This window comes from Salvelinus alpinus, chromosome 29 (genome assembly GCF_045679555.1).
Source record: "Salvelinus alpinus chromosome 29, SLU_Salpinus.1, whole genome shotgun sequence".
Classification (NCBI taxonomy): Eukaryota; Metazoa; Chordata; class Actinopteri; order Salmoniformes; family Salmonidae; genus Salvelinus; species Salvelinus alpinus.
Genome location: NC_092114.1, coordinates 13,013,604 through 13,027,476, shown reverse-complemented (window position 1 = coordinate 13,027,476; position 13,873 = coordinate 13,013,604). Strand labels below are relative to the sequence as shown.

The window sequence follows — 13,873 nt, the reverse complement described above, 5'->3', positions numbered from 1 at the left end:
TGTCCTCGACCTGCCCTTTGCCTGTCCTGTGTTTACAATAAATAATCTGAGAACTGTACTATCCGCCTCATGTGTCTGCATCTGGGTCATATCCTGAGTCGTGATAGTATCATGTGAAATAGGGGGGGTTGTACAACCATAAATGAATACACACCACAGGAAATATATCATATCATTTGAAATGGGCTGGTTGTACATCCATAAATTAATAAGCTACCTGGGGCGGCAGGTAGCGAAGTGGATAGAGCGTTGGACTTGTAACTGAAAGGTTGCAAGATTGAATCCTCGAGCTGACAAGATAAAAACAAATATATATATATTGTTCTTCCCTTGAACAAGGCAGTTAACCCACTGCTCCTAGGCTGTCATTGAAAATAAGAATTTGTTCTTTAACTACACTAGGGTAGGGGGCAGCATTCGGAATTTTGGATGAAATACATGCCCAAATTAAACTGCCTGCTTCTCGGGCCCAGAAGATATGATATGCATATAACTGATATAATTTAATAGAAAACATTCTAAAGTTTCCAAAACTGTTAAAACCGTGTCTGTGAGTATAACATAACTGATTTGGCAGGCGAAAACCTGAGAAAAATCCATTCAGGAAGTAGTTTTTTTTGTTGGTTTTGTAGTATTCTATTCAATGCCATTACAGTATCCATTGACTTAGGACTCAAATTGCAGTTTCTATGCCTTCCACTAGATGTCAACAGTCTTTAGAAATTGTTTCAGGCTTGTATTCTGAAAAATTAAGAAGTAAGAGCAGTCGGAATGAGTGGATCCTAAAGTGTCACAGAGCTTTTTCATGCGTGAGACCGAGAGAGTGCCTTTCTTGTTTACCTTTTAAATTGACAACGTTATTGTCCGGTTGAAATATTATTGATTATTTAGGCTAAAAACAACCTGAGGATTGAATATAAATATTGTTTGACATGTTTCTATGAACTTTACGGATGCAATATTTTTTTTTTGTCTTCCTGTTTTGACTGCGTTTGAGCCTGTGGATTACTGAAGAAAATGCGCAAACAAAACTGAGGTTTTTGGATATAAAGAGACCTATCGAACAAAAGGAACATTTATTGAGTAAATGAATGTCTGCTGAGTGCAACCATATGAAGATCATCAAAGGTAAGGGATTCATTTTATCTCTATTTCTGACATGTGTAACTGTTCTACTTGGCTGGCTACTGTTTGTAATGATTTGTCTAGTGGGCTATGTTTTCAAATAATCGTATGGTACGATTAAATCTGACACCGTGGATGGATTCACAAGAAGTTAATCTTTAAACCCATGTAAAATATGTTTCGTTTTCTGAATTTTTATAATGACTATTTCTGTATTTGAATTTGGCGCCCAGCAGTTTCACTGGCTGTTGAAGAGGTGGGACGCTACCGTCTCACATGCCCAAGAGAGGTTAACTGACTTGCCTAGTTAAATAAATAAAATTAAAAATTTAAATACATACCATAGGAAACGTAACATATCATATTTACATACTAAATAATACTAAATGCAGTGAGAACAGGTTGAAAAGAACACATTAGGAGACAGAAGAGTATGTATAGTATGGCAAAAACGTTCCAGCTGTTATTATGGGCCGTTCTCCCCTCAGCCGGCTCCTGTGACACAAACACACAAGCATGCATACATACATTCCAGGGCCAGAGGTTACAGCTTTCCCAAATAAGGTTAAAAAATATCCAGCATATACTGTAGGAGAATTCAGGGGAGAGAGAAAAAGCCTGGGAAACAACCTCAATCTAGTCTGCTATGCTAACTTCCCACATTCTAGACATCTAGTCTGCTATGCTAACTTCCCACATTCTAGACAACTAGTCTGCTATGCTACCTTCCCACATTCTAGACAACTAGTCTGCTATGCTAACTTCCCACATTCTAGAAGTCTAGTCTGCTATGCTAACTTCCCACATTCTAGAATTCTAGTCTACTATGCTAACTTCCCACATTCTAGAAGTCTAGTCTGCTATGCTAACTTCCCACATTCTAGAAGTCTAGTCTGCTATGCTAACTTCCCACATTCTAGACATCTAGTCTGCTATGCTAACTTCCCACATTCTAGACGTCTAGTCTGCTATGCTAACTTCCCACATTCTAGAAGTCTAGTCTGCTATGCTAACTTCCCACATTCTAGACAACTAGTCTGCTATGCTAACTTCCCACATTCTAGAAGTCTAGTCTGCTATGCTAACTTCCCACATTCTAGAAGTCTAGTCTGCTATGCTAACTTCCCACATTCTAGACATCTAGTCTGCTATGCTAACTTCCCACATTCTAGACGTCTAGTCTGCTATGCTAACTTCCCACATTCTAGACGTCTAGTCTGCTATGCTAACTTCCCACATTCTAGACGTCTAGTCTGCTATGCTAACTTCCCACATTCGAGACGTCTAGTCTGCTATGCTAACTTCCCACATTCTAGAAGTCTAGTCTGCTATGCTAACTTCCCACATTCTAGAAGTCTAGTCTGCTATGCTAACTTCCCACATTCTAGACGTCTAGTCTGCTATGCTAACTTCCCACATTCTAGACGTCTAGTCTGCTATGCTAACTTCCCACATTCTAGACGTCTCGTGCCTTGCCTGTCGTGACGAAGGGGGGCTAAAAATACCTCACACACACACACACACACGACTTTCATCAGAAAGGCCCTCTAAGCGAGAATTTCCCCTTCACCAGAGATCATGTGGTACCGTGTGTGTGTGTGTGTGTGTGTGTGTGTGTGTGTGTGTGTGTGTGTGTGTGTGTGTGTGTGTGTGTGTGTGTGTGTGTGTGTGTGTGTGTCACTGGGAGGATTGAGCTGAGAGAAGAGGCACTAGCTAGCTGTTAGTCCGATCCCACAACACACTGCTTCAGCCTGTACTAATCTGTTCTCTATGTGCTGGTGAGACCAGGAGCAAGGCACTTAAAATCAAATTGCTTCTGTAAGTCTCTCTGGATAAGAGTGTCTGCAAAATGACTTCTATATAAAATGTAATTCCATTTCAGCCAGCCATGACACCCACCATCTCAGATCTGAAATCGTTTCCGTAGTTAGAAAGAGAAGATTAGCACGCCTATAATGGTATAGCACTTCACCTATACCATTATTACGTTGAAATATTAGTTTGATCTTTTGAGAAATTAAGCTAATTGATTACACCCAAATTTGGCAATTTTAAAACGTATAGGATTCATTTAACATTCATTAAAAATATTAATAAAACATTATTATTTAACAATGAGTAAGATATGAGGAATCCAAAGAAATGGTAAAAGCAAATCTAAAACCAAAATACTTTATTTACATAAGTATTCAGACCCTTTGCTATGTGACAAGAAATTGAGCTCAGGTGCATCCTGATTCCATTGCTCATCATTGAGGTGTTTCTACAACTTCATTGGTGTCCACCTGTGGTAAAATCAATTGATTGGAAATAATTTGGAAAGGCACACACCTGTCTATATAAGGTCCTGCAGTTGACAGTGGATGTCAGTGCAAAAACCAAGCCATGAGGTCGAAGGAATTGTCCGTAGAGCTCCGAGACAGGATTGTGTTGAGGCACAGATCTGGGGAAGGGTAACAGAAAATGTCTGTACTATTGAAGGTCCCCAGGAACAAAGTGGCCTCCATCATTCATAAACGAAAGAAGTTTGGAACCACCAAGACTATTCCTAGAGCTGGCCACCCGGCCAAACTGAGCAATCAGGGGGAGAAGGGCCTGGGTCAGGGAGGTGACCAAGAACCAGATGATCATCAAAGGTTAGTGATTAATTTTATCTCTATTTCTGCTTTTTGTGACTCCTCTCCTTGGCTGTAAAAATGGCTGTGTTATTCTGTGAATAGGCACTCACCTAACATAATCGTTTGGTTTGCTTTCGTCGTAAAGCCTTTTTGAAATCGGACACTGTGGCTGGATTTACAACAAGTGTATCTTTAAAATGGTGTAAAATATATGTATGTTTGAGGAATTTTAATTATGGGATTCGGGATTTCTGTTGTTTTGAATTTGGCGCCCTGCAGTTTCACTGGCTGTTGAAGAGGTGGGACGCTACCGTCTCACATACCCTAGAGAGTTTAAACAGCCATCACTAGCACATTAGAGTCTGTTGCCTATAGGCATACACTGGAAATCACTGGCCACTAAAAAAAAAATACATATCTGGCATTACTCATCTCATACTGTATGTATATACTGTATTCTCTGGTATCTCAGTCACTTAATAATGTTTACATATCTTGCATTACTCACTTCATATGTACAGTTGAAGTCGGAGGTTTACATACACCTTAGCCAAATACTTTTAAACTCAGTTTTTCACAATTCCTGACATTTAATCTTAGTAAAAATCCTCTGTTTTAGGTCAGTTAGATCACCACTTTATTTTAAGAATGTGAAATGTCAGAATAATAGTAGAGAGATTGATTTATTTCAGCTTTTATTTCTTTCCTCACATTCCCAGTGGGTCAGAAGTTTACATACACTCAATTAGTATTTGGTAGCATTGCCTTTAAATTGTTTAACCTGGGTCAAACGTTTCAGGTAGCCTTCCACAATCTTCCTGTTTTTGTTTTATTATTTCACTGCCATAATGTGCTGGATCTTGTCTAGCCATCTTGTCTCAAGAGAACCACAATGGAAATAAGTCCCAGAATGTTTTGTGTGTTATCCTCCATGATGTTATTAATGTGCATGTATGGGCTTTTTCAAGTTTTATGTGTGCTTGTTTTTTTAAATGGTCAAATTAATAAACTAAACAAAAAATCCCACAATAAGTTGGGTGAATTTTGGCCCATTCCTCCTGACAGAGGTGGTGTAACTGAGTCAGGTTTGTAGGCCTCCTTGCTCGCACACGCTTTTTCAGTACTGCCCACACATTTTCTATAGGATTGAGGTCAGGGCTTTGTGATGGCCACTCCATTACCTTGACTTTGTTGTCCTTAAGCCATTTTGCCACAACTTTGGAAGTATGCTTGGGGTCATTGTCCATTTGGAAGACCCATTTGTGACCAAGCTTTAACTTCCTAACTGATGTCTTGAGATGTTGCTTCAATATATCAAAATAATTTTCCTTTCTCATGAAGCCATCTATTTTGTGATGTGCACGAGTCCCTCTTGCAGCAAAGCACCCCCACAATATGATGCTGCCAACCCCATGCTTCACGGTTGGGATGGTGTTCTTCGGCTTGCAAGCTTCCCCCTTTTTCCTCCAAACATAACGATGGTCATTATGGCCAAACAGTTCTATTTTTGTTTCATCAGACCAGAATACATTTCTCCGAAAAGTACAATCTTTGTCCCCATGTGCAGTTGCAAACTGTAGTCTGGCTTTTTTAGGTAATGTCGATATAGGACTTGTTTTACTGTGGATATAGATACTTTTGTACCTGTTTCCTCCAGCATCTTCACAAGGTCCTTTGCTGTTGTTCTGGGATTGATTTGCAATTTTCGCACCAAAGTACGTTCATCTCTAGGAGACAGAACGCGTCTCCTTCCTGAGCGGTATGACGGCTGCGTGGTCCCATGGTGTTTATACTTGCGTACTATTGTTTGTACAGATGAACATGGTACCTTCAGGCGTTTGGAAATTGCTCCCAAGGATGAACCAGACTTGTGGAGGTCTACAATCTTTTTTCTGAGGTCTTGGCTGATTTATTTTGATTTTCCCATCATGTCAACCAAAGAGGCACTAAGTTTGAAGGTAGGCCTTGAAATACATCCACAGGTACACCTCCAATTGACTCAAATGATGTCAATTAGCCTATCAGAAGCTTCTAAAGCCATGACATAATTTTCTGGAATTTTCCAAGCTGTTTAAAGGCACAGTCAACTTAGTGTATGTAAACTTCTGACCCACTTGAATTGTGATACAGTGAATTATAAGTGAAATAATCTGTCTGTAAACAATTGTTGGAAAAATGACTTGTGTCATGCACAAAGTAGATGTCCTAACCGACTTGCCAAAACGATAGTTTGTTAACAAGAAATTTGTGGAGTGGTTGAAAAACGAGTTTAATTGACTCCAACCTCAGTGTATGTAATCTTCCGACTTCAATTGTGTGTGCATTGGATATATGCTGTGTAATTTGTTAGATATTACTTGTTAGATATTACTGCAATGTCGGAGCTAGAAACACAAGCATTTTGCAACACCCGCATTAACATCTGCTAATTACGTGTTTGTTACCAATACAATTATATTTGATTTTGGATCAATGGAAAGATGAACGGAGCAAAGTACAGAGAGATTGTTGATGAAAACCTTATCCAGAGCACTCAGGACCTGAGACTGTTGCGAAGGTTCACCTTCTCACAGGACAACGACCCTAAGCACACAGCCAACACTAAGCAGGAGTGGTTTCACTACATGTCTCTGAGTGGCCCTGCCAGAGCCCGGACTTGAACCCGATCAAACATCTCTGGAGAGACCTGAAAATAGCTGTGTAGCAACGGTCCCCATCCAACCTGACAGAGCTTGAGAAGATCTGCAGAGAAGAACGGGAGAAACTCCCCAAATACAGGTGTGCCAAGCAAATCAGTGGGTGGGTTTTGAACATTTCTCTCTCTGTCTTCTTTTTCTTTCTCCTCTTTCTCTCCTCTTCCTCCATTCTCCAATCTCCTCCAGCGGGTCCAGGACTAATATCAGACCTCTCTTGTTCTCTCTTACTCTCTCAAGCTTTTCATCCCCTCGTCTCTCTCAAGCTTTTCATCCCCTCCTCTCTCTCTCTCCCTCTTTTCATCCCCTCCTCTCTCTCTCTCCCTCTTTTCATCCCCTCCCCTCTCTCTCTCTCTCTCTCTCTCTCTCTCTTTTCATCCCCTCCTCTCTCAAGCTTTTCATCCCCTCTCTCTCTCTCCCTCTTTTCATCCCCTCCTCTCTCTCTCTCCCTCTTTTCTTCCACTCTCTCTCTTTTTCATGCTGATGACACAGTACTAAGTCAGCCCTTAGCTGTAGGAAGTGACAGGCAGCCAGAGCACCACTGCTGTGTGTGTGTGTGTGTGTGTGTGTGTGTGTGTGTGTGTGTGTGTGTGTGTGTGTGTGTGTGTGTGTGTGTGTGTGTGTGTGTGTGTGTGTGTGTGTGTGTGTGTGTGTGTGTGTGTGTGTGTGTGTGTGTGTGTGTGTGTGTGTGTGTGGCACTCCTGACAAAACCCTGTTGACTGATGGATGGCTGACCATGCACTAGAGCACAGCTAGCACCAGTCCCTGTCAGAACTGACCACTCAGTACAGAGACCAGAATAAAGACACGTATCGATCAGAATATTGACGAATATCAAGTCCTCTTTGAGAACGCAATAAATCATTTTACAGAAAGCCAGGAATATAATCTATCACGGATTCAAACAAAAAAGAGAGAAAAGAAAGATCTATTAACTCAATGAAAACACGTCCACTGCTGTACCAAAAGTAGTAGGTTTCTATAGAACCTTTCGGTTTGTTTATGGTTCTATAGAACCTTTCGGTTTGTTTATGGTTCTATAGAACCTTTCGGTTTGTTTATGGTTCTATAGAACCTTTCGGTTTGTTTATGGTTCTATAGAACCTTTCGGTTTGTTTATGGCTCTATTGAACCTTTCGGTTTGTTTATGGTTCTATTGAACCTTTCGGTTTGTTTATGGTTCTATAGAACCTTTCGGTTTGTTTATGGTTCTATAGAACCTTTCGGTTTGTTTATGGTTCTATAGAACCTTTCGGTTTGTTTATGGTTCTATAGAACCTTTCGGTTTGTTTATGGTTCTATTGAACCTTTCGGTTTGTTTATGGTTCTATAGAACCTTTCGGATTGTTTATGGTTCTATAGAACCTTTCGGTTTGTTTATGGTTCTGTAGAAACTGAGGTTTGTTTATGGTTCTGTAGAAACTGAGGTTTGTTTATGGTTCTGTAGAACCTTTCGGTTTGTTTATGGTTCTATAGAACCTTTCGGTTTGTTTATGGTTCTATAGAACCTTTCGGATTGTTTATGGTTCTATTGAACCTTTCGGTTTGTTTATGGTTCTGTAGAAACTGAGGTTTGTTTATGGTTCTATAGAACCTTTCGGTTTGTTTATGGTTCTATAGAACCTTTCGGTTTGTTTATGGTTCTATATAAACTGAGGTACAAAATGTTAGGAACACCTGGTCATTCAATGACAGAGACTGACTGATCAGGTGAATCCAGGTGAACGCTATGATCCCTTATTGATGTCACTCGTTAAATTCACTTCAATCAGTGTAGATGAAGGAGTAGGAGACGGGTTAAAGAAGGATTTTTTAAGCCCTGAAACATGGATTGAATGGTCCACAACCCAAAGGACGTCCAGCCAACTTGACACAACTGTGGGAGGCATTGGAGTCAAAAATGGGCCAGCATCGCTGTGGAACACATTCGACACCTTATAGAGTCCACGCCCCAATGAATTGAGGCTTTTCTGAGGGCAAAAGGGGGGGGGGGAGGGTGCAACTCAATATTAGGAAGGTGTTCCTAATGTTTTGTGTACTCAGTGTAGTACCATGTCTTCTAGGAGTGTACTTTATCACTGTGTGAACTAAAATATGTTGTTATTCCTAACCTTACCCACAAATCCTGGATAACAGTTATAATTGGATACGGTCCTTTGGTGTTTATCACAGACCTTATAGAGTAGCTGTATACTGCTCCAGAGAGGAGAGACACACACAAACACTTTCCAAAGCCTCTCAGAATGGCTGTATGACAGAGAGGAGAGAAGGCCCCTTTACAGTCATTACAGCTGGTTGTAAAATCCCATCCAACCTACCCAGAGAGAGCTGCACTCGCCGGATACACATCCCAAATGCCACACTATTCCCTATATAGTGCACTATACCAGGGCCCATAAGGGAACAGAGGGCCATTTGAGCCACACCAGTCTGTTTGGATTGAAGATACATACACAGCTGGGGGGGGGGGGGATTCTCCAGATTCTGTTCAGGCATAAGAGAGTCTCCTAAATTGAAAGGACCCTTGAGGACTTAATAAAAGGAAAATTCCACCCAGAAACGATATTTTGGTATTTGTTTCATTAGTCCATTGTTGACCTAGACCCACATTGTTTTGCTTGTCAGCAATCAAGTTGTCGAGATATGAAACTTTCAAAATAAAGAAATCATCCCTGTAAGATGCAAAGCTCTGACAAAAGGCTGTGAGGCAAATAACTAAGCGCAATACTCACAAGTAATATTGGCAAGCACAGTGAACAGTTTTTGTATTTTATTTTATTTGATTAAATAATAGGAAGAAAATAGCAGAAGTCTTGGGCTATAGTCAGAGGTAGACAGAGGTAATGAGAGGAGGAGATGATGGATTTGTGTAGTGATATGATCTTGCAGGGTCATCAGCACAGAGGGTACATAATGCCTTATCTCAATCACAACAACCCAGAGATATTAACTCAACAACACCCTTTAGGCCCACTAATGGAGAGCAGAGGAGAGGAGGAGAGGAGGAGAGAGGAGGATTGGAGAGGAGGGATGAGGGGAGGATAGGAGAAGAGGATAGGAAAGGAGCAGAGAGGAGAGAGGAGGATTGGAGAGGAGGGATAAGGGGAGGATAGGAGAAGAGGATAGGAAAGGAGGATAGGAAAGGAGGATAGGAAAGGAGGAGAGGAGGGAGGAGGGGAGGATTGGAGTGGATGAGAGAGGAGAGGAGGGAGGAGGAAAGGATTGGAGGAGAGAGGAGAGGAGGGAGGAGGATAGGAGAGGAGAGAGGAGCGAGGAGGGGAGAGAGGAGGATTGGAGTGGAGGAGAGGATTGGAGAGGAGGATTGGAGAGGAGAGGAAGGAGGGGAGGATAGGAGTGGAGGAGAGTGGGGGAGCAGGGGAGGGAAAGGAGAGTAGGATTGGAGGAGGAAGGAGAACCATCATGGAGAGATTGTGGATGTACTGTAGTATATGGGGGGAGAGTGGAGGAGAGAGGATGAAGAAGGTACACGTCTCCTCCCCCACAAGAGGATCCAGCGTGCTTGACCATGTATACACAACATCCATGACACGTACAAAGCCATCCCCCGCCCCCCACTTCAGCCAATCAGATCACGTCTCACTGCTCCTAGAGGGAGCCACCAACACATAGAATACTGAGGTGCTGGACAGTGGACACAGACTCAATGCTGCAGGATGGTTTTGAGAATACTGATCGGAATATGTTCAGAGATTCATCCACCCAAGACTCATCCATTAACATTGAGGAATATACATTGTCAAAGGCTTCATTAGGAAATGTGTTGATGATATTGTACCCACAACAACAATCCGGACATACCCCAACCAAAAACCCTGGAGGAACGGAGATATCCATACCATGCTGAGAAACCAAACTGCAGCATTCAATGTCAGCAGAACGTATACAAGGCAAGCAGGTACGAGCTTCGCAAATCCATTAGGGACTCAAAAAGATAATACAGACTCAAGCTTGAATTGATCTTTGACCACTCAGACTCTCGTGGCATGTGGCAAGGACTACAGACTATCACAGACTACAAGGTAAATCCGGCTGTGTGGTGCCAACTGAAGCCTCACTCACAGACGAGCTGAACTGCCGCTCGCTTCGAGGCAGACAATACCGAGCCATTCAGGAGGACTCTCGCTGTTCTGGACGACCAAGTGCTTTCGCTCTCCTTTGCTGACGTGAGGAAAACTCTCAAAAAGAGTGAATACTCACAATGCCGCAGGCCCAGAAGGCATCCCCGGACCGTGTTCTTTGAGTTTGTGCTGACCAGCTGGCAGGTGTCTTCTCAGACATCTTCAACCCGCCCCTGTCCCAGGCTGCAGTCCTAACCTGCCCCTGTCCCAGGCTGTAATCCCGACCCTCCCTTGTCCCAGGCTGTAATCCCAACCCTCCCCTGTCCCAGGCTGTAGTCCCAACCCGCCCCTGTCCCAAGCTGTAATCCCAACCTGCCCCTGACCGAGGCTGTAATCCCAACCCTCTCCTGTCCCAGGCTGTAGTCCCAACCTGCTTTAATAGATCACCATTGTCTGGACAAGAGGAACACCTTTGTGAGAATGCTGTTCATTGACTACAGTTCAGCATTTTAACATTATTGTTCCCTCCAAGCACGACACAAAGTTAAGAGCCGTGGGTCTGGACACCACCCTCTGCAACTGGATACTGGTCTTCCTGACGGGCAGACCACAGGCTGTGAGGACTGGCAACAACACCTCCTCCACACTTACTTTTAACACAGAGGCCCCCCAGGGGTGTGTCCTCAGTCCTCTGCTGTACTCCCTGTTCACCCACAACTGTGTTGCTCTGAACCACACCAACTCTATCATCAAGTTTGCTGACAACACCACGGTTGTAGGCCTGATAACCAACAATGTCAGTGGTCATTCTATAGGGAGGAGGTAAGTGAACTGGCATAGTGGTGTCATGACAACAACCTCTCTCTCAAGTCAGCAAAACAAAGGAGTTGATTGTTTACTTCAGGAAGCAGAGTCAGCAGTTTGAAGTTCCTCAACGTCCACATCGGTCAAGAGGTTACAACCGTGTCTCTACTTCCTAAGGCGGTCCTCTCCAAAATACTATCGCTGCACCATCGAGAGCGTCCTGACCGATTGCATCGCAGCCTAGTACGGGAAACGGTCTGTCAGCTACCGCAAGGCCCTCCAGCGGGTGGTGAATAGGCTCAGACGATATACCGTTTATACCGTATAAATGGTTACAGCAGAGACATCTCCTCCTGGATCAAGATCCTTGTTGTTCACCAATGTGTTTAAAAAAAATAATAATTATAGCGCCCTTTGTATGCACATTCGGTAATACCTTATATGGTAGTTAACGCAAATAAGTCTGAGCATAGATCAGCTGAGTTCACCTAATAACCATTTCAATGTATAAAAGACTGACCTTAGATCAGTCTAAAGGCAGCTTCCTCCAACTCCTTTCCTATAGGCTACTGGTGGCACTCTTATCAGATAATGCTCTTGCTGTCACATTTATAAGATGCATTAAATGGCACGCTAATAACAAATCTTACGCATGCGCTTGAAACGCCCCGGTCAGCAGTGATGGCTCCATCTCTATGTCTCCACCGTGCCATTCAACTACCGTGCATTCAACTACCGGTAAACACTACCGGCCTTGATCTTAAGTATCGATGAAGTGGTTAAAACAGGGATTTTACGTGACTCATAAAATATTATTGACATGGGTTTTTTTAACAGGCAGAGAGGAAGTAAACCGTCAGAATCTTATGTTGTTCAATAGCTTATTCTGCTATTTAAATTCGACTTTTGCAAGAGTAGGCTATGCTATTAGGCCTATATCATATAACATGTAAATAGTATATGCCAAAGCATTGGTTTAATATGTTTGTTCCATCTTTAGGATTGTGTAGGCTAAAACACTACAGACCCAGGCCCATATCACTGTCAACAAATACACAGGATAGGCTAAATAACAAATAAACGTCCCGCTATGGGGAAAGCATTAACTTAGCATAAGCTTCTGAGTCACATGTATAGGCTAATTATTAAAACCATAATCCTTAACGTCACTGAGTCCACACACTGTGACACCGTCTACTGTAGACTACTGTACAGCGCATCATAACCTAACACATTCCATAACCTATACAATTCAACAATCATACAATTCACAAACAGCATTACGTCGTCCGAAGAGGGCAGACGAAGAGAACAACGTGAGATTCTGACGAGAGTCAGAGAGATTCCTAGGAGCACACCGAGCGTATCGCGTCGTGAATGTTACCGTCCCATCTCATTCTTTTATCCCGCGTTTCAATAGATTATTTTCATTCATAAAAATGATAATCCTATTTATGATATGTTGTTGTTTTGCAATAATTGAATCCGCTTTATGCAGCATATTGTATATGGAAAAGGCTAGCGTCCAATCATTGAATCCGCTTTATGCCAACTATTGTATATGGAAAGGGCTACCGTCCAAGCATTGAATCCACTTTATGCAGCCTATTGTATATGGAAAGGGCTACCGTCCAAGCATTGAATCCACTTTATGCAGCCTATTGTATATGGACTCCTTACCGTCCAAGCATTGCACCGTCTATAATTGAAAAAACAAAACATGATCATTATGCCTATATAATGGAAACAACGGTTCTCCAAGACGAAATAAATCTATTTCTCGCACATCTTTCAACATATCTCAGAGAGAACACACGCGGTATTCGATCAACAATAGTGAGCTCAACGTACCCCTGCAACGCTGTCAAACCATTAACTATTTAAAACCGATATAAACATTTCAGGCAGATGCGAAATATGTGTTGATTGATTAGAAACAAGAATCATTACAATTCATTCGGTTAATTCTTACCCTTTATCTAAGAGAGAGCTCCGCAAGCTCCTGATCACCGAGCGTCGCGATGGGGACGAGGGAGCGAGAGAGACGGGAAGAGATGGGGGGATGTTCGGTTCAGTAGGGCTGCGTCCTCCGGTCGATAGACGGGAGATGGTAGAGAATCCGGACTGGCTGCTTGGTACACACAGCTACTGTCTCTACTTCTTTCTCTTCTTCTGCTGCTACTGCGGCTGAGCCCTGCAAACCATGATACCGTGACACGGTCACACTCAAGCCTCGTGAGACAACAACCAGCGGACAGAGAGAGAGGCAGATAACGGGCGGGTGGGCGCGTGCTTCCACGGGGATAAGAGAGAGAGTTGGTAGATGGGATTTAAGGAGGGGGTGGGGGGGGAGTTTAATTAGATAGCCATACGCCTATTGGCACAGCAGATTGTGTGTCGGGGCGCACAGGCAGCTCTCTCTCTCTCTAGACTTGAGAGGATGGAGTTCAGGCGATATTATGGATAAAAGATAGAGCGCCGCTATTTCCTCCGAGAATATTACAGGCTATTTACAAATAGTGTCCATAATCATTTCCGTTAACCCTTTCATAAA

The 13,873-nt window shown here is 42.7% G+C and overlaps 1 protein-coding gene across 1 annotated transcript in view; it reads right to left on the bottom strand.

The window, feature by feature from the left end:
- The window catches only part of LOC139559006 (hippocalcin-like protein 1), a 93,789-nt gene extending 80,158 nt beyond the window's left edge, over window positions 1-13,631 (bottom strand). The window contains exon 1 of the mRNA XM_071374598.1: window positions 13,292-13,631. The gene's annotated coding sequence lies outside the window, so the exon portion shown is untranslated. The remainder of the gene's footprint in view (window positions 1-13,291) is intronic.
- Between the last annotated feature and the right edge of the window lie 242 nt (window positions 13,632-13,873).